We start from the raw sequence: 25,068 nt of genomic DNA on the forward strand, positions 1-25,068 counted from the left end.
CTCGTACTCTGAGGGTCGTGGGTTCGAATTCCCGTCACACCAAACATGCTCGCCCTTTCAGCCTTGAAGACGTTATAATTTACAGTCAATCGCACTATTCGTTGGTAAAAGAATACACTAATACTTTGTGGTGGGTAATAGTGACTGATTGTCTGCCCTCGAATCCTACGCTACTAATTTAGGGACGGCTAGAGCAGATTTCCCCCGTGTAGCGTTGCGCAAAATTCAAAACAAAGTGCATAATTAAAGAGACGTTGCTACGTCGTTGTCAGGAGTCTCTTTGCCATGAGTTCTGTTTCTAGACTCGAATTATTTCCTGGCATTTAGTTGTAATTTTAAAATAATAAATAATAACATCCGATGTTATAATGAGTACATATTGTAACGTGAAACATGTAGAGTCAATATTTTAAATTGTGTACTCACATTAATGTTATATGCTACTTATTGTACACAAATTCCAAGAAACAATACTTACGTCTCTATGATGTTTCAATACTTACGTCTTTATGATGTTTATCTCGATGTTTGACTAGCTCTGCACTTAAATGTTTATTGTATTTTGTAACGATATCCGCGAGTATCTGAAAACATTAATATTGTTTTTTTTATCAAGTTTGCGTTTTTTTCAAAACCATAGTTGGTATCATATGATCTCTAAAACATATTTACAGAAAACAGGCTATAGAAAATGACTCATATTTAACTAATGTATTTACCTAAGTTGTTGAAGTTGTGTCTGCTAGCTTTCTCTACCAGTTACATCGTCTCAACTGAGTAACGCAACAACAACCCACAAAATCTGACTCACAAACCAGCTCTGTCCCTTTAAATTCAATAGACAGCGACAAACTTGTGGCTCCCTCTAATGGAAAGCCTTTGATGCTTTCCTCGAGTATTGATTCTTACCATATAGCAGACTTGGATGAAAAGCGTTACGTACTGTTCTCACGCTGTTAGTAAATATTGAAACAACATATATATTTCAACGAGTATATTAATAAAACGTATGTTTCGTAATTTGACAGTTGAACGTATGTTTAATATCATATCAGTTACAAACTGGTAGGGTATTAAACAGAATCTATTTTATTACTTTAATGTACGACAACTAGACGGTTACTCACAAGGTTCATCTGTTTCTGTTTTACAGATGATTTTGCTATTTTCTGGAAAGTACAAATATGTTCATGACGTCTTCTGCTGACTTGAAACTGGCAACTGGGACTACATTGAACTGGATCACATTATTCTATAACAATGGTTTTGTCTTGTTATCTTTACAATATAACACATTATGATTATACTTTAAGTCTTCAATACACGGTACATTGTGAAAAGTTTCATTGTTTATTAACTGTAAAAAGACAGGTATCCGAGCTATTATTTTGAAAACTTTTAAGAAAGAAATATTTATTCCAATTTTTTTCTGTTAATTTTCTAAACCTGATAAAAATCTAAAAGAAAGACATCCATATTAAAAAATAAACTACTCAGAGAACACATGAGACTTACGTATCAAGAAAGGCTCGTATAATAAGAAACTGGTGTTAAGAGAGGTTATGGCAAGACAAGTTACTCCTTTATTTAGGCCCAACACGACCAGGTGGGTTAAGGCGTTCGACTCCCCGTCGCACCAAACATGCACCCCCTTTCAGCCCTAGCGACGTTATAACAATCCTACTATTGTCGTTGGTAAAAGAGTAGCCCAAGAGTTGGCGGTAAGTGATAATGACTAGCTGCCTTCCCTCTAGTCTTACACTGCTAAATTAGAGACGGCTAGCACAGATAGCCCTCATGTAGCTTCGCGAGAAATTCAAAAACAAACTTCTTTAGTTATGTCTTTATGTGACTGGGCAAAGAAGTCAAGCTAAGTCATGAAGGAAACTCAATTCAATAAGTCATAGAAGAATTAACTTCAACTCTGAGTGCGTGCCTGATGAAACGAATAGAAGTTATATTCCAGTTGTTTACAAACCTATGATAAATAAAACACAAGAGGCTGGTTAATTTGTTAAAATATATAAAGTGTGTTTTATGTACAATTTGTTGAAATATATAAAGTGTGTTTTATGTCCAATTTGTTAAAATATATAAAGTGTGTTTTATGTACAATTTGTTGAAATATATAAAGTGTGTTTTATGTACAATTTGGTGAAATATATAAAGTGTGTTTTATGTACAATTTGGTGAAATATATAAAGTGTGTTTTATGTACAATTTGTTAAAATATATAAAGTGTGTTTTATGTACAATTTGTTGAAATATATAAAGTGTGTTTTATGTACAACTTGTTGAAAAATATAAAGTGTGTTTTATGTACAATTTGTTGAAATATATAAAGTGTGTTTTATGTCCAATTTGTTGAAATATATAAAGTGTGTTTTATGTACAATTTGTTAAAATATATAAAGTGTGTTTTATGTACAATTTGTTGAAATATATAAAGTGTGTTTTATGTACAACTTGTTGAAAAATATAAAGTGTGTTTTATGTACAATTTGTTGAAATATATAAAGTGTGTTTTATGTACAATTTGTTAAAATATATAAAGTGTGTTTTATGTACAATTTGTTGAAATATATAAAGCGTGTTTTATGTACAATTTGTTGAAATATATAAAGTGTGTTTTATGTACAATTTGTTAAAATATATAAAGTGTGTTTTGTGTACAATTTGTTGAAATATATAAAGTGTGTTTTATGTACAATTTGTTGAAATATATAAAGTGTGTTTTGTGTACAATTTGTTGAAATATATAAAGTGTGTTTTGTGTACAATTTGTTAAAATATATAAAGTGTGTTTTATGTACAATTTGTTAAAATATATAAAGTGTGTTTTATGTACAATTTGTTGAAATATATAAAGTGTTTTATGTCCAATTTGTTAAAATATATAAAGTGTGTTTTATGTACAATTTGTTGAAATATATAAAGTGTGTTTTATGTACAATTTGGTGAAATATATAAAGTGTGTTTTATGTACAATTTGTTGAAATATATAAAGTGTGTTTTATGTCCAATTTGTTGAAATATATAAAGTGTGTTTTATGTACAATTTGTTGAAATATATAAAGTGTGTTTTGTGTACAATTTGTTGAAATATATAAAGTGTGTTTTATGTACAATTTGTTGAAATATATAAAGCGTGTTTTTGTACAATTTGTTGAAATATATAAAGTGTGTTTTATGTCCAATTTGTTGAAATATATAAAGTGTGTTTTATGTACAATTTGTTAAAATATATAAAGTGTGTTTTATGTACAATTTGTTGAAATATATAAAGTGTGTTTTATGTACAACTTGTTGAAAAATATAAAGTGTGTTTTATGTCCAATTTGTTGAAATATATAAAGTGTGTTTTATGTACAATTTGTTAAAATATATAAAGTGTGTTTTATGTACAATTTGTTGAAATATATAAAGTGTGTTTTATGTACAATTTGTTGAAATATATAAAGTGTGTTTTATGTACAATTTGTTAAAATATATAAAGTGTGTTTTGTGTACAATTTGTTGAAATATATAAAGTGTGTTTTATGTACAATTTGTTGAAATATATAAAGTGTGTTTTGTGTACAATTTGTTAAAATATATAAAGTGTGTTTTGTGTACAATTTGTTGAAATATATAAAGTGTGTTTTATGTACAATTTGTTAAAATATATAAAGTGTGTTTTGTGTACAATTTGTTGAAATATATAAAGTGTGTTTTATGTACAATTTGTTGAAATATATAAAGAGTGTTTTATGTACAATTTGTTGAAATATATAAAGTGTGTTTTGTGTACAATTTGTTGAAATATATAAAGTGTGTTTTATGTACAATTTGTTAAAATATATAAATGCATTCTTTCCTTTTCTACTAATAATCGGTTTTTATGTCAGTTTCACATTTCATCTACAGTTACCTGTTTTAATTAGCCTGTTATACTAATATTTTACACTAAACAGAAGTAATTGCTTATGGTCGGTGAATGGTAGCTTTGATGTACAATGAGGTGGGCTTGAGCACCAATGTCTTATATATATATATATATATATATCACTGTCAGCAGGCAATGAAGGGTGATATATATATATATCACTGTCAGCAGGCAATGAAGGGTGATATATATATATATATATCACTGTCAGCAGGCAATGAAGGGTGATATATATATATATGGGGCGTTGTGGGCTTTAGTACTCACATCTCGTTTCTACTCCTATAATTTTTTGTTATTTAATTATTATTCATGTGTGACTGACGAACGGAGGTTAAGACTGATAGACAGTGTATTCCCATCGCAATGTGGGTCCTACATTCGTAATGACCTCGAAAACCTAGTGTGCATTTTATATCTAACGTTACAGTCTTTGCCCTGGAGATCCTTTCGATTAATGGAGCGTTTTTTGTTGTTGTTTTTTGCGGGGCTGTTTGTTTATGTTTATAACAAAGTATAAATAATACGAATATACATATTTCGACCTCTCCATAGCTTTAGTGGACAAACCTCTCATTCGAGTGCAGCTAGCTCACTATTCTCACTTTGAGGTTCACATTCTAATGTTTCTTCACTTTGTGTTCCAGGATTTAAATCTCTAATCCAGATCAAGTGAGAGTTATAGGTTGAGGTTCTACTACCTTTAGACCTAGTTGCTTTTATAAACAGGATTTCAATTTTAGGACCAATGAGGAACTGACAAGTTTATTAAAGAGTTATGGATTTCATAGAAGAGACAAATGCATTTTGTTGAATACTAAGTTAAAACAATAACGCTGTTCCTTATATAGAAAGTTTACATTGAGCAAAGCGAAGTGTGGAACTAATTTCTATATATTAACAAAACTCGTGAACCTTGTAGAACGTACGATTTTAAATTTTTTATCCTTTTGTTTACTCAACAAGTTTGTTCTGCTTTGACAAGAGAGTTTAATCACATTAGGCCGTGATATTTTACCTTCATAAAGTTTTATCTACTCAAGCAGCGAAGATGGTTTCATTCATAATTCATGTATTTCAAGACGTGAACGAACGTAATCTATATATTAAATAAGTGGACATAAAGTAATTCTAATGTCTTTATGGCAGATACTAATTTCAAACTGTTATCGTCCTGGGAGTTATGATTCCTTATTGAAATTACAGCAGCTGTGAGATAAAGTCTCCTTAATTAGAACCACTTTTAAGTGTTAATAATTTAGAAGGATGAGATATATTCTATCGAATGATATATATATATATATATATGTATGTATCGATTCTTGACAGGGTTTTGTTCTCCTTACTAATCAGTTAGTACACTTGACAGTTTTGTATCAATGTTTTAGTGGGTTTATTGATTCTTTAAACTTAAATCGCGTCCTAACTAGTCCGTTACTAGTAACTGATAGTGTTATATATTATAATTGTGTTGTTATTGATAAATTAGTGTTAGATAGTCTGCAGATAAAAATAAACACTCTGAAATGAGCAATTGTCAACATCTTTAGATAATAATAGACACACAGAAGACAGCTTTTGTCAACATCTCTAGATACTAATGGACACACAGAAGACAGCCCTTGTCAACATCTCTAAATAATAACAAGCACACAGAAGACAGCCCTTGTCAACATCTCTAGATACTAATGGACACACAGAAGACAGCTTTTTGTCAACATCTCTAGATAATAATAGACACACAGAAGACAGCCCTTGTCAACATCTCTAAATAATAACAAGCACACAGAAGACAGCCCTTGTCAACATCTCTAGATACTAATGGACACACAGAAGACAGCTTTTTGTCAACATCTCCAGATAATAATAGACACACAGAAAACAGCCCTTGTCAACATCTCTAGATAATAATAGACACACAGAAGACAGCTTTTGTCAACATCTCTAGATAATAATAGACACACAGAACACAGCCCTTATCAACATCTCTAGATAATAATAGATACACAGAAAACAGCCCTTGTCAACATCTCTAGATAATAATAGTCACACAGAAGACAGCCCTTATCAACATCTCTAGATAATAATAGATACACAGAAAACAGCCCTTATCAACATCTCTAGATAATAATAGTCACACAGAACACAGCCCTTATCAACATCTCTAGATAATAATAGTCACACAGAACACAGCCCTTATCAACATCTCTAGATAATAATAGACACACAGAAGACAGCCCTTTGTCAACATCTCCAGATAATAATAGTCACACAGAACACAGCCCTTTGTCAACATCTCCAGATAATAATAGACACACAGAAGACGGCATTGTCAACATCTCTTGGTAATAACAGGCACACAGAAAACAGCCCTTGTCAAAATCTCTAGATAATAACAGGCACACAGAAGACAGCCCTTGTCAACATCTCCAGATAATAATAGACACACAGAACAGAATGGTCATTATGAATTAAAAATAAAACAAAGACTTGTAAAGTAATTCTAAGTTAGACCTACTGATAAGAATAAACAAACTGAAAATAATCCTTACCAAGGTTTGTATAGAAATATAAACAGACTAAAGGAAGAAACATACAAAGATCTATAGGTAAGAGCAAACACATTGAGGGAATCTTCACTAATTTGTATAGATGAGAACAAAAAAAAATGAAAAATCCTTATTAAGGTTTGCAGGTATGAATAAGCCCACAGAATGACCTCAATCCTTACCTTGGTCGGCAGAAATGATTGAAGAACCTTTATCAGGATTTATAAATAATAATAACCTTCGTTATTAAACATCCTATCTAAGACATGCATAAAATAATGAATCAGTATTAGTAACGTATAGTCACGAATTATATTCTAAACCAACAAGTGTCAGTAACATATTGTCACGAATTATATACTAAACCAACAAGTGTCAGCAACATATTGTCACGAATTATATACTAAACCAACAAGTGTCAGTAACATATTGTCACGAATTATATACTAAACCAACAAAGGTCAGTAACGTATTCTCACGAATTATATACTAAACCAACAAGTGTCAGTAACATATTGTCACGAATTATACACTAAACCAACAAGTGTCAGTAACATATTGTCACGAATTATATACTAAACCAACAAGTGTCAGTAACGTATTGTCACGAATTATATACTAAACCAACAAGTGTCAGTAACGTATTGTCACGAATTATATACTAAACCAACAAGTGTCAGTAACGTATTGTCACGAATTATATACTAAACCAACAAGTGTCAGTAACGTATTCTCACGAATTATATACTAAACCAACAAATGTCAGTAACGTATTCTCACAAATTATATACTAAACCAACAAGTGTCAGTAACGTATTGTCACGAATTATATACTAAACCAACAATTGTCAGTAACTTATTGTCAAGAATTATATACTAAACCAACAAGCGTCAGTAACGTATTGTCACGAATTATATACTAAACCAATAAGTGTCAGTAACGTATTCTCACGAATTATATACTAAACCAATAAGTGTCAGTAACGTATTCTCACAAATTATATACTAAACCAACAAGTGTCAGTAACGTATTGTCACGAATTATATACTAAACCAACAATTGTCAGTAACTTATTGTCAAGAATTATATACTAAACCAACAAGCGTCAGTAACGTATTGTCACGAATTATATACTAAACCAATAAGTGTCAGTAACGTATTCTCACGAATTATATACTAAACCAATAAGTGTCAGTAACGTATTCTCACGAATTATATACTAAACCAACAAGTGTCAGTAACATATTGTCACGAATTATATACTAAACCAACAAGTGTCAGTAATATATTGTCACGAATTATATACTAAACCAACAAGTGTCGGTAACGTATTGTCACGAATTATATACTAAACCAACAAGTCTCAGTAACGTATTGTCACGAATTATATACTAAACCAACAAGTGTCAGTAACGTATTCTCACGAATTATATACTAAACCAACAAGTGTCAGTAACATATTGTCACGAATTATATACTAAACCAACAAGTGTCAGTAACATATTGTCACGAATTATATACTAAACCAACAAGTGTCAGTAACGTATTGTCACGAATTATATACTAAACCAACAAGTGTCAGTAACGTATTGTCACGAATTATATACTAAACCAACAAGTGTCAGTAACGTATTCTCACGAATTATATACTAAACCAACAAATGTCAGTAACGTATTCTCACAAATTATATACTAAACCAACAAGTGTCAGTAACGTATTGTCACGAATTATATACTAAACCAACAATTGTCAGTAACTTATTGTCAAGAATTATATACTAAACCAACAAGCGTCAGTAACGTATTGTCACGAATTATATACTAAACCAATAAGTGTCAGTAACGTATTCTCACGAATTATATACTAAACCAATAAGTGTCAGCAACGTATTCTCACGAATTATATACTAAACCAACAAGTGTCAGTAACATATTGTCACGAATTATATACTAAACCAATAAGTGTCAGTAACATATTGTCACGAATTATATACTAAACCAACAAGTGTCAGTAACGTATTGTCACGAATTATATACTAAACCAACAAGTGTCAGTAACATATTGTCACGAATTATATACTAAACCAACAAGTGTCAGTAACGTATTCTCACGAATTATATACTAAACCAACAAGTGTCAGTAACGTATTCTCACGAATTATATACTAAACCAACAAATGTCAGTAACGTATTCTCACGAATTACATACTAAACCAACAAGTGTCAGTAACGTATTCTCACGAATTATATACTAAACCAACAAGTGTCAGTAACGTATTCTCACGAATTATATACTAAACCAATAAGTGTCAGTAACATATTGTCACGAATTATATACTAAACCAACAAGTGTCAGTAACGTATTGTCACGAATTATATACTAAACCAACAAGTGTCAGTAACGTATTGTCACGAATTATATACTAAACCAACAAGTGTCAGTAACGTATTGTCACGAATTATATACTAAACCAACAAGTGTCAGTAACGTATTGTGACGAATTATATACTAAACCAACAAGTGTCAGTAACGTATTCTCACGAATTATATACTAAACCAACAAGTGTCAGTATCGTATTGTCACGAATTATATACTAAACCAACAAGTGTCAGTAAAGTATTGTCACGAATTATATACTAAACCAACAAGTGTCAGTAACGTATTCTCACCAATTACATACTAAACCAACAAATGTCAGTAACGTATTGTCACGAATTATATACTAAACCAACAAGTGTCAGTAAAATATTGTCACGAATTATATACTAAACCAACAAGTGTCAGTAACATATTGTCACGAATTATATACTAAACCAACAAGCGTCAGTAACGTATTGTCACGAATTATATACTAAACCAATAAGTGTCAGTAACGTATTCTCACCAATTATATACTAAACCAATAAGTGTCAGTAACGTAATATCAAGAATTATATACTAAACCAACAAGTGTCAGTAACGTATTCTCACGAATTATATACTAAACCAATAAGTGTCAGTAACATATTGTCACGAATTATATACTAAACCAACAAGTGTCAGTAACGTATTCTCACGAATTATATACTAAACCAATAAGTGTCAGTAACATATTGTCACGAATTATATACTAAACCAATAACTGTCAGTAACATGTTGTCACGAATTATATACTAAACCAACAAGTGTCAGTAACGTATTGTCACGAATTATATACTAAACCAACAAGTGTCAGTAACGTATTCTCACGAATTATATACTAAACCAACAAGTGTCAGTAACATATTCTCACGAATTATATATAAACCAACCTGTGTCAGTAACGTATTGTCACAAATTATATACTAAACCAATAAGTGTCAGTAACATATTGTCACGAATTATATACTAAACCAACAAGTGTCAGTAACGTATTGTCACGAATTATACACTAAACCAACAAGTGTCAGTAACATATTGTAACGAATTATATACTAAAACAACAAGTGTCAGTAACGTATTGTCACGAATTATATACTAAACCAACAAGTGTCAGTAACATATTGTCACGAATTATATACTAAACCAATAAGTGTCAGTAACATATTGTCACGAATTATATACTAAACCAACAAGTGTCAGTAACGTATTGTCACGAATTATATACTAAACCAACAAGTGTCAGTAACGTATTGTCACAAATTATATACTAAACCAACAAGTGTCAGTAACGTATTGTCATGAATTATATACTAAACCAAGAAGTGTTAGTAACTAATTGTCACGAAATATGTACTAAACCAACAAGTGTCAGTAACGTATTCTCACGAATTACATACTAAACCAACAAATGTCAGTAACGTATTGTCACGAATTATATACTAAACCAACAAGTGTCAGTAACATATTGTCAAGAATTATATACTAAACAAACAAGTGTCAGTAACATATTGTCACGAATTATATACTAAACCAACAAGCGTCAGTAACGTATTGTCACGAATTATATACTAAACCAACAAGTGTCAGTAACGTATTGTCACGAATTATATACTAAACCAACAAGTGTCAGTAACGTATTGTCACGAATTATATACTAAACCAATAAGTGTCAGTAACATATTGTCACGAATTATATACTAAACCAACAAGTGTCAGTAACGTATTCTCACGAATTATATACTAAACCAATAAGTGTCAGTAACATATTGTCACGAATTATATACTAAACCAATAAGTGTCAGTAACATATTGTCACGAATTATATACTAAACCAACAAGTGTCAGTAACGTATTGTCACGAATTATATACTAAACCAACAAGTGTCAGTAACGTATTGTCACGAATTATATACTAAACCAACAAGTGTCAGTAACGTATTCTCACGAATTATATACTAAACCAACAAGTGTCAGTAACGTATTGTCACGGATTATATACTAAACCAACAAGTGTCAGTAACGTATTGTGACGAATTATATACTAAACCAACAAGTGTCAATAACGTATTCTCACGAATTATATACTAAACCAACAAGTGTCAGTAACGTATTGTCACGAATTATATACTAAACCAACAAGTGTCAGTAACGTATTCTCTCCAATTATATACTAAACCAACAAGTGTCAGTAACATATTGTCACGAATTATATACTAAACCAACAAGTGTCAGTAACATATTGTCACGAATTATATACTAAACCAACAAGCGTCAGTAACGTATTGTCACGAATTATATACTAAACCAATAAGTGTCAGTAACGTATTGTCACGAATTATATACTAAACCAATAAGTGTCAGTAACGTAATATCACGAATTATATACTAAACCAACAAGTGTCAGTAACGTATTCTCACGAATTATATACTAAACCAATAAGTGTCAGTAACATATTGTCACAAATTATATACTAAACCAATAAATGTCAGTAACATATTGTCACGAATTATATACTAAACCAATAAGTGTCAGTAACATATTGTCACGAATTATATACTAAACCAACAAGTGTCAGTAACGTATTGTCACGAATTATATACTAAACCAACAAGTGTCAGTAACGTATTCTCACGAATTATATATAAACCAACCTGTGTCAGTAACGTATTGTCACAAATTATATACTAAACCAATAAGTGTCAGTAACATATTGTCGCGAATTATATACTAAACCAACAAGTGTCAGTAACGTATTGTCACGAATTATACACTAAACCAACAAGTGTCAGTAACATATTGTAACGAATTATATACTAAAACAACAAGTGTCAGTAACGTATTGTCACGAATTATATACTAAACCAATAAGTGTCAGTAACATATTGTCACAAATTATATACTAAACCAACAAGTGTCAGTAACGTATTGTCACGAATTATATACTAAACCAACAAGTGTTAGTAACTTATTGTCACGAAATATGTACTAAACCAACAAGTGTCAGTAACGTATTGTTACGAATTATATACTAAACCAACAAGTGTCAGTAACGTATTCTCACGAATTACATACTAAACCAACAAATGTCAGTAACGTATTGTCACGAATTATATACTAAACCAACAAGTGTCAGTAACATATTGTCACGAATTATATACTAAACCAACAAGTGTCAGTAACATATTGTCACGAATTATATACTAAACCAACAAGCGTCAGTAACGTATTGTCACGAATTATATACTAAACCAACAAGTGTCAGTAACGTATTGTCACGAATTATATACTAAACCAACAAGTGTCAGTAACGTATTGTCACGAATTATATACTAAACCAATAAGTGTCAGTAACGTATTGTCACGAATTATATACTAAACCAACAAGTTTCAGTAACGTATTCTCACGAATTATATACTAAACCAATAAGTGTCAGTAACATATTGTCACGAATTATATACTAAACCAATAAGTGTCAGTAACATGTTGTCACGAATTATATACTAAACCAACAAGTGTCAGTAACGTATTGTCACGAATTATATACTAAACCAACAAGTGTCAGTAACGTATTCTCACGAATTATATACTAAACCAACAAGTGTCAGTAACATATTCTCACGAATTATATACTAAACCAACAAGTGTCAGTAACATATTCTCACGAATTATATACTAAACCAACAAGTGTCAGTAACATATTGTCACGAATTATACACTAAACCAACAAGTGTCAGTAACATATTGTCACGAATTATATACTAAACCAACAAGTGTCAGTAACGTATTGTCACGAATTATATACTAAACCAACAAGTGTCAGTAACGTATTGTCACGAATTATATACTAAACCAACAAGTGTCAGTAACGTATTGTCACGAATTATATACTAAACCAACAAGTGTCAGTAACGTATTCTCACGAATTATATACTAAACCAACAAATGTCAGTAACGTATTCTCACAAATTATATACTAAACCAACAAGTGTCAGTAACGTATTGTCACGAATTATATACTAAACCAACAATTGTCAGTAACTTATTGTCAAGAATTATATACTAAACCAACAAGCGTCAGTAACGTATTGTCACGAATTATATACTAAACCAATAAGTGTCAGTAACGTATTCTCACGAATTATATACTAAACCAATAAGTGTCAGTAACGTATTCTCACGAATTATATACTAAACCAACAAGTGTCAGTAACATATTCTCACGAATTATATACTAAACCAATAAGTGTCAGTAACATATTGTCACGAATTATATACTAAACTAACAAGTGTCAGTAACGTATTCTCACCAATTATATACTAAACCAATAAGTGTCAGTAACGTAATATCAAGAATTATATACTAAACCAACAAGTGTCAGTAACGTATTCTCACGAATTATATACTAAACCAATAAGTGTCAGTAACATATTGTCACGAATTATATACTAAACCAACAAGTGTCAGTAACGTATTCTCACGAATTATATACTAAACCAATAAGTGTCAGTAACATATTGTCACGAATTATATACTAAACCAATAACTGTCAGTAACATGTTGTCACGAATTATATACTAAACCAACAAGTGTCAGTAACGTATTGTCACGAATTATATACTAAACCAACAAGTGTCAGTAACGTATTCTCACGAATTATATACTAAACCAACAAGTGTCAGTAACATATTCTCACGAATTATATATAAACCAACCTGTGTCAGTAACGTATTGTCACAAATTATATACTAAACCAATAAGTGTCAGTAACATATTGTCACGAATTATATACTAAACCAACAAGTGTCAGTAACGTATTGTCACGAATTATACACTAAACCAACAAGTGTCAGTAACATATTGTAACGAATTATATACTAAAACAACAAGTGTCAGTAACGTATTGTCACGAATTATATACTAAACCAACAAGTGTCAGTAACATATTGTCACGAATTATATACTAAACCAACAAGTGTCAGTAACATATTGTCTAGAATTATATACTAAACCAACAAGTGTCAGTAACGTATTCTCACGAATTATATACTAAACCAATAAGTGTCAGTAACATATTGTCACGAATTATATACTAAACCAACAAGTGTCAGTAACGTATTGTCACGAATTATATACTAAACCAACAAGTGTTAGTAACTTATTGTCACGAAATATGTACTAAACCAACAAGTGTCAGTAACGTATTGTCACGAATTATATACTAAACCAACAAGTGTCAGTAACGTATTCTCACGAATTACATACTAAACCAACAAATGTCAGTAACGTATTGTCACGAATTATATACTAAACAAACAAGTGTCAGTAACATATTGTCACGAATTATATACTAAACCAACAAGCGTCAGTAACGTATTGTCACGAATTATATACTAAACCAACAAGTGTCAGTAACGTATTGTCACGAATTATATACTAAACCAACAAGTGTCAGTAACGTATTGTCACGAATAATATACTAAACCAATAAGTGTCAGTAACATATTGTCACGAATTATATACTAAACCAACAAGTGTCAGTAACGTATTCTCACGAATTATATACTAAACCAATAAGTGTCAGTAACATATTGTCACGAATTATATACTAAACCAATAAGTGTCAGTAACATATTGTCACGAATTATATACTAAACCAACAAGTGTCAGTAACGTATTGTCACGAATTATATACTAAACCAACAAGTGTCAGTAACATATTCTCACGAATTATATATAAACCAACCTGTGTCAGTAACGTATTGTCACAAATTATATACTAAACCAATAAGTGTCAGTAACATATTGTCACGAATTATATACTAAACCAACAAGTGTCAGTAACATATTGTCACGAATTATATACTAAACCAACAAGTGTCAGTAACATATTGCCACGAATTATATACTAAACCAACCAGTGTCAGTAACATATTCTCACGAATTATACACTAAACCAACAAGTGTCAGTAATATATTTTCACGAATTATATACTAAACCAACAAGTGTCAGTAACGTATTGTCACGAATTATACACTAAACTAACAAGTGTCAGTAACCGTCTTGTAAGAATCCTATTTGAAAAAGTGTAACTGTCTGTTAAGAACCCTATAGCAAACCAACAAGTGTCAGTAACCGTCTTGTAAGAAACCTATAGCAAACCAACAAGTGTCAGTAACCGTCTTGTAAGAAACCTATAGCAAACCAACAAGTGTCAGTAACCGTCTTGTAAGAAACCTATAGCAAATTAACTGGAGTTTGTAAGTTAGTGAAGTGGAGATTATACTAATTAAAGTGTAAGTAATAGCTAAATATAAGTTAGTCCTTAAGGAAATACAGCAGGATTTGAAGGTGAGCTTAAGTTCTTACATGCTAACACTAACTTTCAGGAAGTAAGAAGGAGTCCTGTCAGGACTAAAACTTGTGAATGTAGTTGTAATGAGCCCTTGCCTTATGTAGATGAGGAACTATAATATTTAAGGAACACAAAAGGATCAGAGGAAGATGTGGATGATAAGCAGGTTACAGTTATAAGTGATTTATTGACAAAACACGTTGGTAGAACAGTCATATAGAGAAAAGAATCAAATTATGTTATTCAGAGACACAAATGGAGGACATATCTAGAAGAATATATCATATAATCAAGGTGGCTAGCAAAGATGTAGTTTTTGTGGTGGGTGTAGGAGTTAATGACGTAAGGAAACATACGTCACATGAGCTAATTAATAAGTTCAAAGGCATTTAAAGAAAAGGGCTATAGCTACTAACTGAGGCTATATGGTAGACTCAGGTAAGAATGAACAGATTGGCTACTAACTGAGGCTATATGGTAGGATCAGGTAAGAATGAACAGATTGATTACTAACTGAGGCTATATAGTAGACTGAGGTAAGAATGAACAGATTGGCTACTAACTGAGGCTATATGGTAGGCTCAGGTGAGAATGAACAGATTGATTACTAACTGAGGCTATATGGTAGACTTAGGTAAGAATGAACAGATTGACTACTAATTGAGGCTACATGGTAGACTCAGGTAAGAATGAACAGATTGGCTACTAACTGAGGCTATATGGTAGACTCAGGTAAGAATTAACAGATTGACTACTAACTGAGGCTACATGGTAGACTCAGGTAAGAATGAACAGGTTGGCTACTAACTGAAGTTATATGGAAGACTCAGGTAAGAATCAACAGATTGACTACTAACTGAGGCTATATGGTAGACTCAGGTAAGAATGAACAGACTGGCTGGTTGGACTAGTGGGATCAGGTTAGTAGAGAAAAGTAGCTTTTTGGAATAGATGGTTTACATTTAAATAGGGTGGAGCTGGCTTGTTTGTTAAAACTATTAACTCAGCTGTAAATGAAGTTTTATACAAGGATTAGATAGAGGCAAAGGTGAAAGTAAACTAAATGCAAAAAGAATAAGAGAAAGAGATACGTTTAAGATAGAAAACAAGTGTAGAAGTAGTTAAAGTATTAAAAAGGTGATTTAAGGGTGATTTTAGTTTGTGGAAAATAGAATGAGAAATGGTAGATTCAAACCATGAAGAAGAAAGGTTTTCTGTTCAAAACGGATTTCTTCACCAACTCGTTAAGAAACCTACTGGAAGAAATGCTATTTTAAATTTGTTAATTTCAAACATTAAAACATGAAAGTGATCACTGCTCTATGAATATCGATGTTTTGCTGCATATGAAGACAATGATATTTTGGTTAAAAATTTTAAAAAGATGCAACAATAGATATGTGTTGTGAATTGGGTATTTGTGTTATTTGGAGACACGTTGAAAAGATTTAAAGATAACGTTTAAATATTCGGGGAAAATGTTTTCTTGTTGAAAGAAAATGGAAGCTGTAAGTAGAAACAGGAACATAAAACGTTCAAGAGATAAAACTGAAGGAAGTCATCACAAAGTTAATAAATTTAAATTGGCATGAGATTTAGAAGATCAGTAAGGTTGGTCAAACAGGAAATCAGGACATCAAAAAGGATGCATCAGAAGTATTTGGTTGAAAATGTTAAGATTAACAGTAAGGATTTCTTCAAAGGCAAATAAAATGTTAGGGTGGGGTCGGTTTATTTCTGCATGTGACGTGTATTTTGTGTAAGTCCCGACCGTTCTAAAACTTTGTAGAGAATTTTTGAAAATGAAAGCAACCATATTTGTCTACGAAAAAGCGCTACATCATTGTTGAGACTCGTGTGATTTGCATAATACTAACGCGCCAATATAAGAGGAGAGAATTTTATTGGACATAAACATTGAGAGCGCTATGCGCCTAGGAAGCTATAGTTGTGATTAACGCCTATTCATCGGAAAACTACAGAATTTGACCAGAAACGTATATTTCGAATAGCACAAACCGTTCAACTTAAGTTAATTACTTTAGACGTTATTGTTTCCAGGAGGATATCAAATCTCTTCTTCAGTATGAAATGAACTTCTAACTGGTATGTAGCCAACCAAACTAGCTGGCTTGAGCAAAATCCAACAATACCAACTCCAAATTAATTTGCTCATTGTAAATCTGGATCGTCGATAAAACATTCAGTTCTAAACCAGATATAAAACTAAGTATCGTTTGTACGTTTGTTGTATGTAAATCCCCATTTGTAATAACCGTCATTATAAATTGTATTGTTTTTATGTTTCACCATTTGTAATAACCGTCATTATAAATTGTATTGTTTATATGTTTCACCATTTGTAATAACCGTCATTATAAATTGTATTGTTTTTATGTTTCTATATTAAAACATATTTGTGTTAAAAAAGGAAGTTATGTGTATGAATCTTGTTAACAAATAGCATAAATTTAATACAAATTAGCATTTAATTAAGTACGAAGCTCAAATTTCCGGTTACCTGAGATAGTAATACGTAACGCAAATAACGTAGTAAATCGGAGATTCGTCCGTTATAAATTATTACACATAACATCGGTTTTCACTAACAATTATTCGAGCAGTTTTCTACATCTCAAATATTTGACCAATGGAAACGAGATCAAACACGACTCTATTAGTTCTGGGCTGGAAGATAGCTATGTAACTCCTTCTTTCAAAGTAGGTGACAAAAATGTATCAGTAATTATACACCCATTAGCCTTACATTAATTGTGAGGAAGGTTTTGGAAAGTCTGTTGAAAGATGTTGTTTGCAAATTGATTTAAAAATATATATAATTTTATTTGATAATCAAAGACGTTTCAATAAGGTACAATCTTGCCTTACAGATACTTTAACATCCTTTGAAAAGACTACAGTTTTTGTAGATGAGGTTAAATATTTGGATTTTCAGAAAGCAGTTGATAAGATGGTACATAAAAGGCTTGTAAAAAATATCATTTTAGGTTTAACGAATAAGTTAGCAAATTGGATAAAAAGTGGTTGAATGAAAGAAAGCAGAGGGTTTTGCAAACGGAACTCAGACAAACTGTTTTATTTTCACACGAGGCTTAGTTTCAGTACCTTTACTCTTTTCGATTTATATGAACGGAACAGATGAAGGAGCAATCAATAAATTTCTTAAATTTGCAGTTGAGATTTAGGTAATGGGTGTTGTTAGCTGTTAAGAGGATATCACTGAGTAATGGGTGCTGTTAGCTGTTAAGAGGATATCACTGAGTAATGGGTGTTGTTAGCAGTTAAGAGGATATCACTGAGTAATAGGAGTTGTTAGCTGTTAAGAGGATGTTACTGAGTAATGGGTGTTGTTAGCTGTTAAGAGGATATCACTGAGTAATAGGAGTTGTTAGCTGTTAAGAGGATATCACTGAGTAATAGGAGTTGTTAGCTGTTAAGAGGATGTTACTGAGTAATAGGAGTTGTTAGCTGTTAAGAGGATATCACTGAGTAATGGGTGTTGTTAGCTGTTAAGAGGATATCACTGAGTAATGGGTGTTGTTAGCTGTTAAGAGGATATCACTGAGTAATGGGTGTTGTTAGCTGTTAAGAGGATGTTACTGAGTAATGGGTGTTGTTAGCTGTTAAGAGGATGTTACTGAGTAATAGGAGTTGTTAGCTGTTAAAAGGATCTTACTGAGTAATGGGTGTTGTTAGCTGTTAAGAGGATATCACTGAGTAATAGGAGTTGTTAGCTGTTAAGAGGATGTTACTGAGTAATGGGTGTTGTTAGCTGTTAAGAGGATATCACTGAGTAATAGGAGTTGTTAGCTGTTAGGAGGATGTTACTGAGTAATGGGTGTTGTTAGCTGTTAAGAGGATATCAATGAGTAGTGGGTGTTGTTAGCTGTTAAGAGGATATCACTGAGTAATGGGTGTTGTTAGCTGTTAAGAGGATATCACTGAGTAATAGGAGTTGTTAGCTGTTAAGAGGATGTTACTGAGTAATAGGAGTTGTTAGCTGTTAAGAGGATATCACTGAGTAATAGGAGTTGTTAGCTGTTAAGAGGATATCACTGAGTAATGGGTGTTGTTAGCTGTTAAGAGGATGTTACTGAGCTATGGGTGTTGTTAACTGTTAAGAGGATATCACTGAGTAACGGGTGTTGTTAGCTGTTAAGAGGATATCACTGAGTAATGGGTGTTGTTAACTGTTAAAAGAATGTTACTGAGTAATGGGTGTTGTTAGCTGTTAAAAGGATGTTACTGAGTAATGGGTGTTGTTAGCTGTGAAAAGGATGTTACTGAGTAATGGGTGTTGTTAGCTGTTAAGAGGATGTTACTGATTTACAGAAAGATTTATATCATAGGTTTTAATTACAATGGATGTAAAATAGTGCAGCTGGATTATCATAATTTGAATTATAAGTATAATTTGGAAGAACCTTAACAGAGACATAAAGGAGAGAGATCTTGGTTTAAGAAGTCGATCAGATCAGCGTGCTGTTGCTAGGGGTGGAGTAAAGCCGATCAGAGCAGCGTGCTGTTGCTTGGGGTGGAGTAAAGCCGATCAGATCAGCGTGCTGTTGCTAGGGGTGGAGTAAAGGGGATCAGAGCAATGTGCTGTTGCTAGGGGTGGAGTAAAGCCGATCAGAGCAGCGTAATGTTGCTAGGGGTGGAGTAAAGCCGATCAGAGCAGCGTGCTGTTGCTTGGGGTGGAGTAAAGCCGATCAGATCAGCGTGCTGTTGCTAGGGGTGGAGTAAAGGGGATCAGAGCAATGTGCTGTTGCTAGGGGTGGAGTAAAGCCGATCAGAGCAGCGTAATGTTGCTAGGGGTAAAGTAAAACCGATCAGAGCAGCGTAATGTTGCTAGGGGTAAAGTAAAGCCGATCAGAGCAGCGTAATGTTGCTAGGGGTAAAGTAAAGCCGATCAGAGCAGCGTAATGTTGCTAGGGGTGGAGTAAATAGAATTTTAGTTTGTATATACATAAATATTGAGCGCAAGTCTAAATAGGTTATCATTTCTTTTTACAGGTCACTTGTTAGGCCACGTTTGAAATATTACGTTCAGTCTTGGACTCCTCGTCCTGCGAAAGACATCGAATATTTGGAAATGGTTCAAAGAAGAGTTATTTGAATGGTTGCTAGAACAGAGGGGTTATCATATGAGGAAAAACAAAAATCTCTCAAAATGTCTTTTTTTTTAAAGAAGTTTATTTGTTTTTTTCTGAATTTCGCGTAAAGCTACACGAGAGCTATCTGCACTAGTCGTTCCTAATTTAACAGTGTAAGACTAAAGGAAAGGCAGCTAGTCATCACCATCCACCGCCAACTCTTGGGCTACTCTTTTACCAAGGATTGACCGCACATTATAACGCTCATACGGCTGAAAGGGCCAGCATGTTTGGTACGACAGGGATTCAAACCAGTGACCCTCAGATTACGAATCGAGGGCCTTGCAGGGTCCTTGAAAGAAATAGCGTTTGGGAGAATTTGATTGAGTTTAAGATTCTAAGGAGAATTTATAGTTTTGATATATCACTTTTTCATATCTAACAGTGTTTCCAGTAGGACCAGGAAACACAAGCATAAATTTTTACAGGATAGAGGTCACCTTCAGCTAAGACAGCTCTATTTTTCTAACATGGTAGTTGACTTTTGGAATGAGTTGCCTTCAGATATTGTAGAGGCTAGTTGTTAGTTGTTTGACATTTATTGATGTGGAGCATCTAGGCTATCTGTGTCAAGTAACCGTTAAAAAAATAAAAGTAAAATTATTATAACACGTAAAAACAAGCTAAAACAAAACAATAGCCAGATTTCGGATTAAAAATTTAAATAGCATTAAAAAGGCCAATGGCCCTATAAAAGTTAAAAACACAAGCAAGGTGAACAGTGTCACCATCGCCAATGATACTGTCCAGTGTTAGGGGTAAACGACAGCATGACAGTAAAACGTGAGTTATTGTGTCCTGAGTGTCACAAAGGCTACACGTTAATGCATCAGTCCCTGATAAAAGGAAATGATGAGTTAAAAACTGTGACCTAGTCAGGACAACTTCATCCTTCCAATCTTTATAGAAGCAAGATGGCCAAAGAGCAACAAAAGGTTTGATCTGAAAAAAGCATGTTATCACGTTGCTCATTCCAAATCGAGTGATAACTGAATATGGGGCCGTAGTCCATATATGGCACAACAAAGGCTGTGATAGCACTAGAGTAGACGAGCGTGTCAGCGAGCTTGTTCCCACGAATACCTACTTGGTCTGGTATGCAGAAAATGTGGATAGAAACGGAAGATAAAGAAATAGGGACAATCAGTTTTGAATACCAACAAGAACCGAGAACAAGGTGAGAACTAATGAGAAGTGATTCCAGGGCCAGTATAGAACTAAGGAAGATGGTATAAACAGTATATTTGGTGTACTGCATAGCTTCGGTATGATCCAGAACAACAGAAATAGCGTAAAATTCGGCAGTAAACACAGAAACTGTAGAGGGAATTCTGTGAGCAGCAACCGAACCACAACAAACCCTGACAAAGTCCACAGAGTTACCTGATATCAAACCATCTGTTTTAACAGGAATAGAAAAATTGTCCGTAAGTTGTTCGACATATAAAACATGTTACTTCCAATCAGGTGACTCAAAGAAAGGTCACAGGTTGGGATGATAATAAGCCATGGATTGACTGACCAGTGGAGACAGCAACTTCTTTCAAAAGTGCATGCAAACGGTTTTAGCGAAAGAAAAGGTGAAAATGTTTGCTGTGGTCCATTTCAATAACTTATTGAGGGCAATCTCAAGCTTCCAATCAATAAATTTCATGTTTGACGACTGGCACGAGATGTAAAATACGTCGACATAGAGCTCGTTTCCAATGGTTGGAGGAAGTTATGCAATGGTAGCATTAGTCTTTACTCTTCAAGTGATGGTCGTTTACCAATAAGATATTTTTGTATTATTTTCATTTTATGTTAATTTGAGGGATCCATAAAAAAGAAGAAAAATTCAGTGTTTAGTGACCCCACCCACCATGGAGCCGTACGAGGGGACGCACTATAAAGCTAAACAAATATATTGCAGCAATGCAAGGGCTTCGTGAACACTATACCCAAACACCAGCATCATACGCAATGTTCACAGTACCCGTTGAGAATGTCCAACATTGGCACTCAGTTGATCTTAGTCAAACAGAACCAGTCAATTGATCCTGGGGAGCCACCCTAAAGCCTACAGGAAATCAAGACCACCAGGAGCATCTCCTCTTCTTCACGGGTCGTCACGAATAACAAACACGTGGGTGGATGTTCAGATCTCAGAGGGGGTAAACTGAAAACAGAACCTTTTTCTCACCACATACAGGAATACTCCTCAAGTGGGTAGAGAGACAGTAAACGTAATGACGTTAAGAGAAAGCTTGTGAAAAGTATATGAATGATGAGGGCTGAATTCAAGTTTATTTAATTTAGAATGTCAGTAACTGACTTGTACGAATCCTATACATGGTATTCAATATATTTTACATGGTATTCAATGCAAGATTACTAAAATTACCTTTTTGGAATTTCCATTCATGTACAAGTGTCCACGAGACTAGATATAAACAACAGTAATAATACATAGATTCCAACCATTACGATTTTGGTGTATACCTTACGACTATACGCTCATACAGACAAATATTACGACTTGTTGCAACTCCCAAATTATGATATATTATATAGGTCTATATAATAAAGTGATAAATTGTTCCCCCAGGGTTTGAAAGGGGTGAAAAGAAAATTTCTAGTGAGATACAAATAAATTTTGATAATAAATAAAAGACATGGTCCAAAAGGCTACTTGTGATAATCATGTTTGTGCTTGTAATAATAAAAATATTTGTATCTCCTACGTCTACTATCTTTATCAATATTACAGTTATCTTTATCAATGGGACTATAACACATACCAATATTACAGCTATCTTTATCAATGGGACTATAACACATACCAATATTACAGCTATCTTTATCAATGCAACTATAACACATACCAATATTACAGTTAGCTTTATCAATGGGACTATAACACATACCAATATTACAGTTAGCTTCATCAATGGAACCATAACACATACCAATATTACATTTTGTGGTAATTCTCTGTTTTAATCCTTTTTTAAGCATTCGACATAATAGTTTATCTTTTATAATATTTAAGTAAGGAACAATAGCACCCCCTAGCGGCACAGCATATGTCTGAACCATTGAAAATAAAGTTATAAAAAATAATAAAAGTACTAACAAATAGAATAAAGCTTTTGTTTTGCAACTGTATATATGAAGTAGTAAAATAACTGGTTTCATATCATTAAAGTTTTAATATAAAAATCTGCCATTATTTTTTTGAACAACCTAATATTTTAATTAACAATTTCTAACATAATTTTCTTAACAGAAGTAGCGGCCCGGCATGGCCAAGTGGGTTAAGGCGTGCGACTCGTAATCTGAGGGCCGCTGGTTCGCATCCCCGTCGCACCAAACATGCTTGCCTTTCCAGCCGTGGGGGCGTTATAAAGTGACGGTCAATCCTAGTATTCGTTGGTAAAGGAGTAGCTTAAGAGTTGGCTGTGGGTGGTGATGACTTACAGTGATGGTCTTACACTGCTAAATTATGGACGGTTAGCACAGATAGCCTTCGAGTAGATTTGCGCGAAATTCAAAAAACAAACAAACCAGAAGTAAAAGGATGAATTCTAAAGTGCTTATATTCTATGGAAATTATTGAATTATTTTTAATTTGAAACCTATGCAACTTTATACGAATATATAATGGATTTGAAGTTTGACCCACATATTCTATATTACATTCAGCACAAGTTAATAGATAAATTACAGAATACATTTGTATAGGTAACAGAATGAAAATTGCTTATAACAGGACACGTGAAACAACTTTTACTACTACATTTATAACATTAGCACTAATATAATTACTATAATCAGCTCGCTAGGCTAAATTATACTTTATACAGTTTGTCAATTAGTTAAAGCAATGACATTTACCTGTATAAATGTTGAACAAAGTATGGAGAAATATGACATAGTTAGTAACAAATCACATTCATTAAATACATGTATAAAATATTAATACTCAATAGTCAAGTAAAATAAATCATAGTTAAAAGAAAGGGCTACGTTAAAAATAGTAAATATAATATTCTGACTAATAATTAATTTGTAATAAACAAAACAAGCCTAAAACATAAAAATGCTGCACAAATTAAAAGTATTCCCAGATCACTGACTATAATGTGAAAATAAAATGTAACCTAGGTTTTGAAGGTTACTGATAGATGGTGTATCCCCACCGCAATTTTGGATCCTACTTCTCCAGTCACCTTCAAAACCTAGGATAGATTTAGAAACATGTAGGGTTATTCTCTTGCCTGAGGATCGCGGGCTCAAATTCCTGTCACACCAAACATACTCGCCCTTTCAGCTGTGGGGAGGCGTTATAATGTGACGATCAATCCCACTATTCGTTGGTAAAAGAGCAGCTCATGAGTTGACGGTGGGTGGTGATGACTAGCTGCCTTTCCTCTAATATTACACTACTAAATTAGGGGCGGCTAGAACAGATAGCCCTCGCGTAGCTTTGTGCGAAATTCAAAACAAACCAAACCGTTTTCTAATTCATGGGCGCTGTTATGTAATCATCCATTAGGGTCGTCTGTCTGGTATCAAATTACAAATTCAACATTATGATAGTATAACGGCCTGTTATGGTGGCCAAGCAGCGCGTCCCTAACGACGCCCTCTCTAGTGGAAAATTGGAAGTATTTACTTAG

The 25,068-nt window shown here is 32.9% G+C and overlaps 1 long non-coding RNA gene across 1 annotated transcript in view; it reads right to left on the reverse strand.

The window, feature by feature from the left end:
- The window catches only part of LOC143231509 (uncharacterized), a 49,348-nt gene extending 48,565 nt beyond the window's left edge, over positions 1-783 (reverse strand). The window contains exon 1 of the long non-coding RNA XR_013016956.1: positions 720-783. This is a non-coding gene — a long non-coding RNA (uncharacterized LOC143231509). The remainder of the gene's footprint in view (positions 1-719) is intronic.
- Between the last annotated feature and the right edge of the window lie 24,285 nt (positions 784-25,068).

The sequence above is a fragment of the Tachypleus tridentatus genome, chromosome 11 (genome assembly GCF_004210375.1).
Source record: "Tachypleus tridentatus isolate NWPU-2018 chromosome 11, ASM421037v1, whole genome shotgun sequence".
In the NCBI taxonomy this organism is placed as follows: domain Eukaryota; kingdom Metazoa; phylum Arthropoda; class Merostomata; order Xiphosura; family Limulidae; genus Tachypleus; species Tachypleus tridentatus.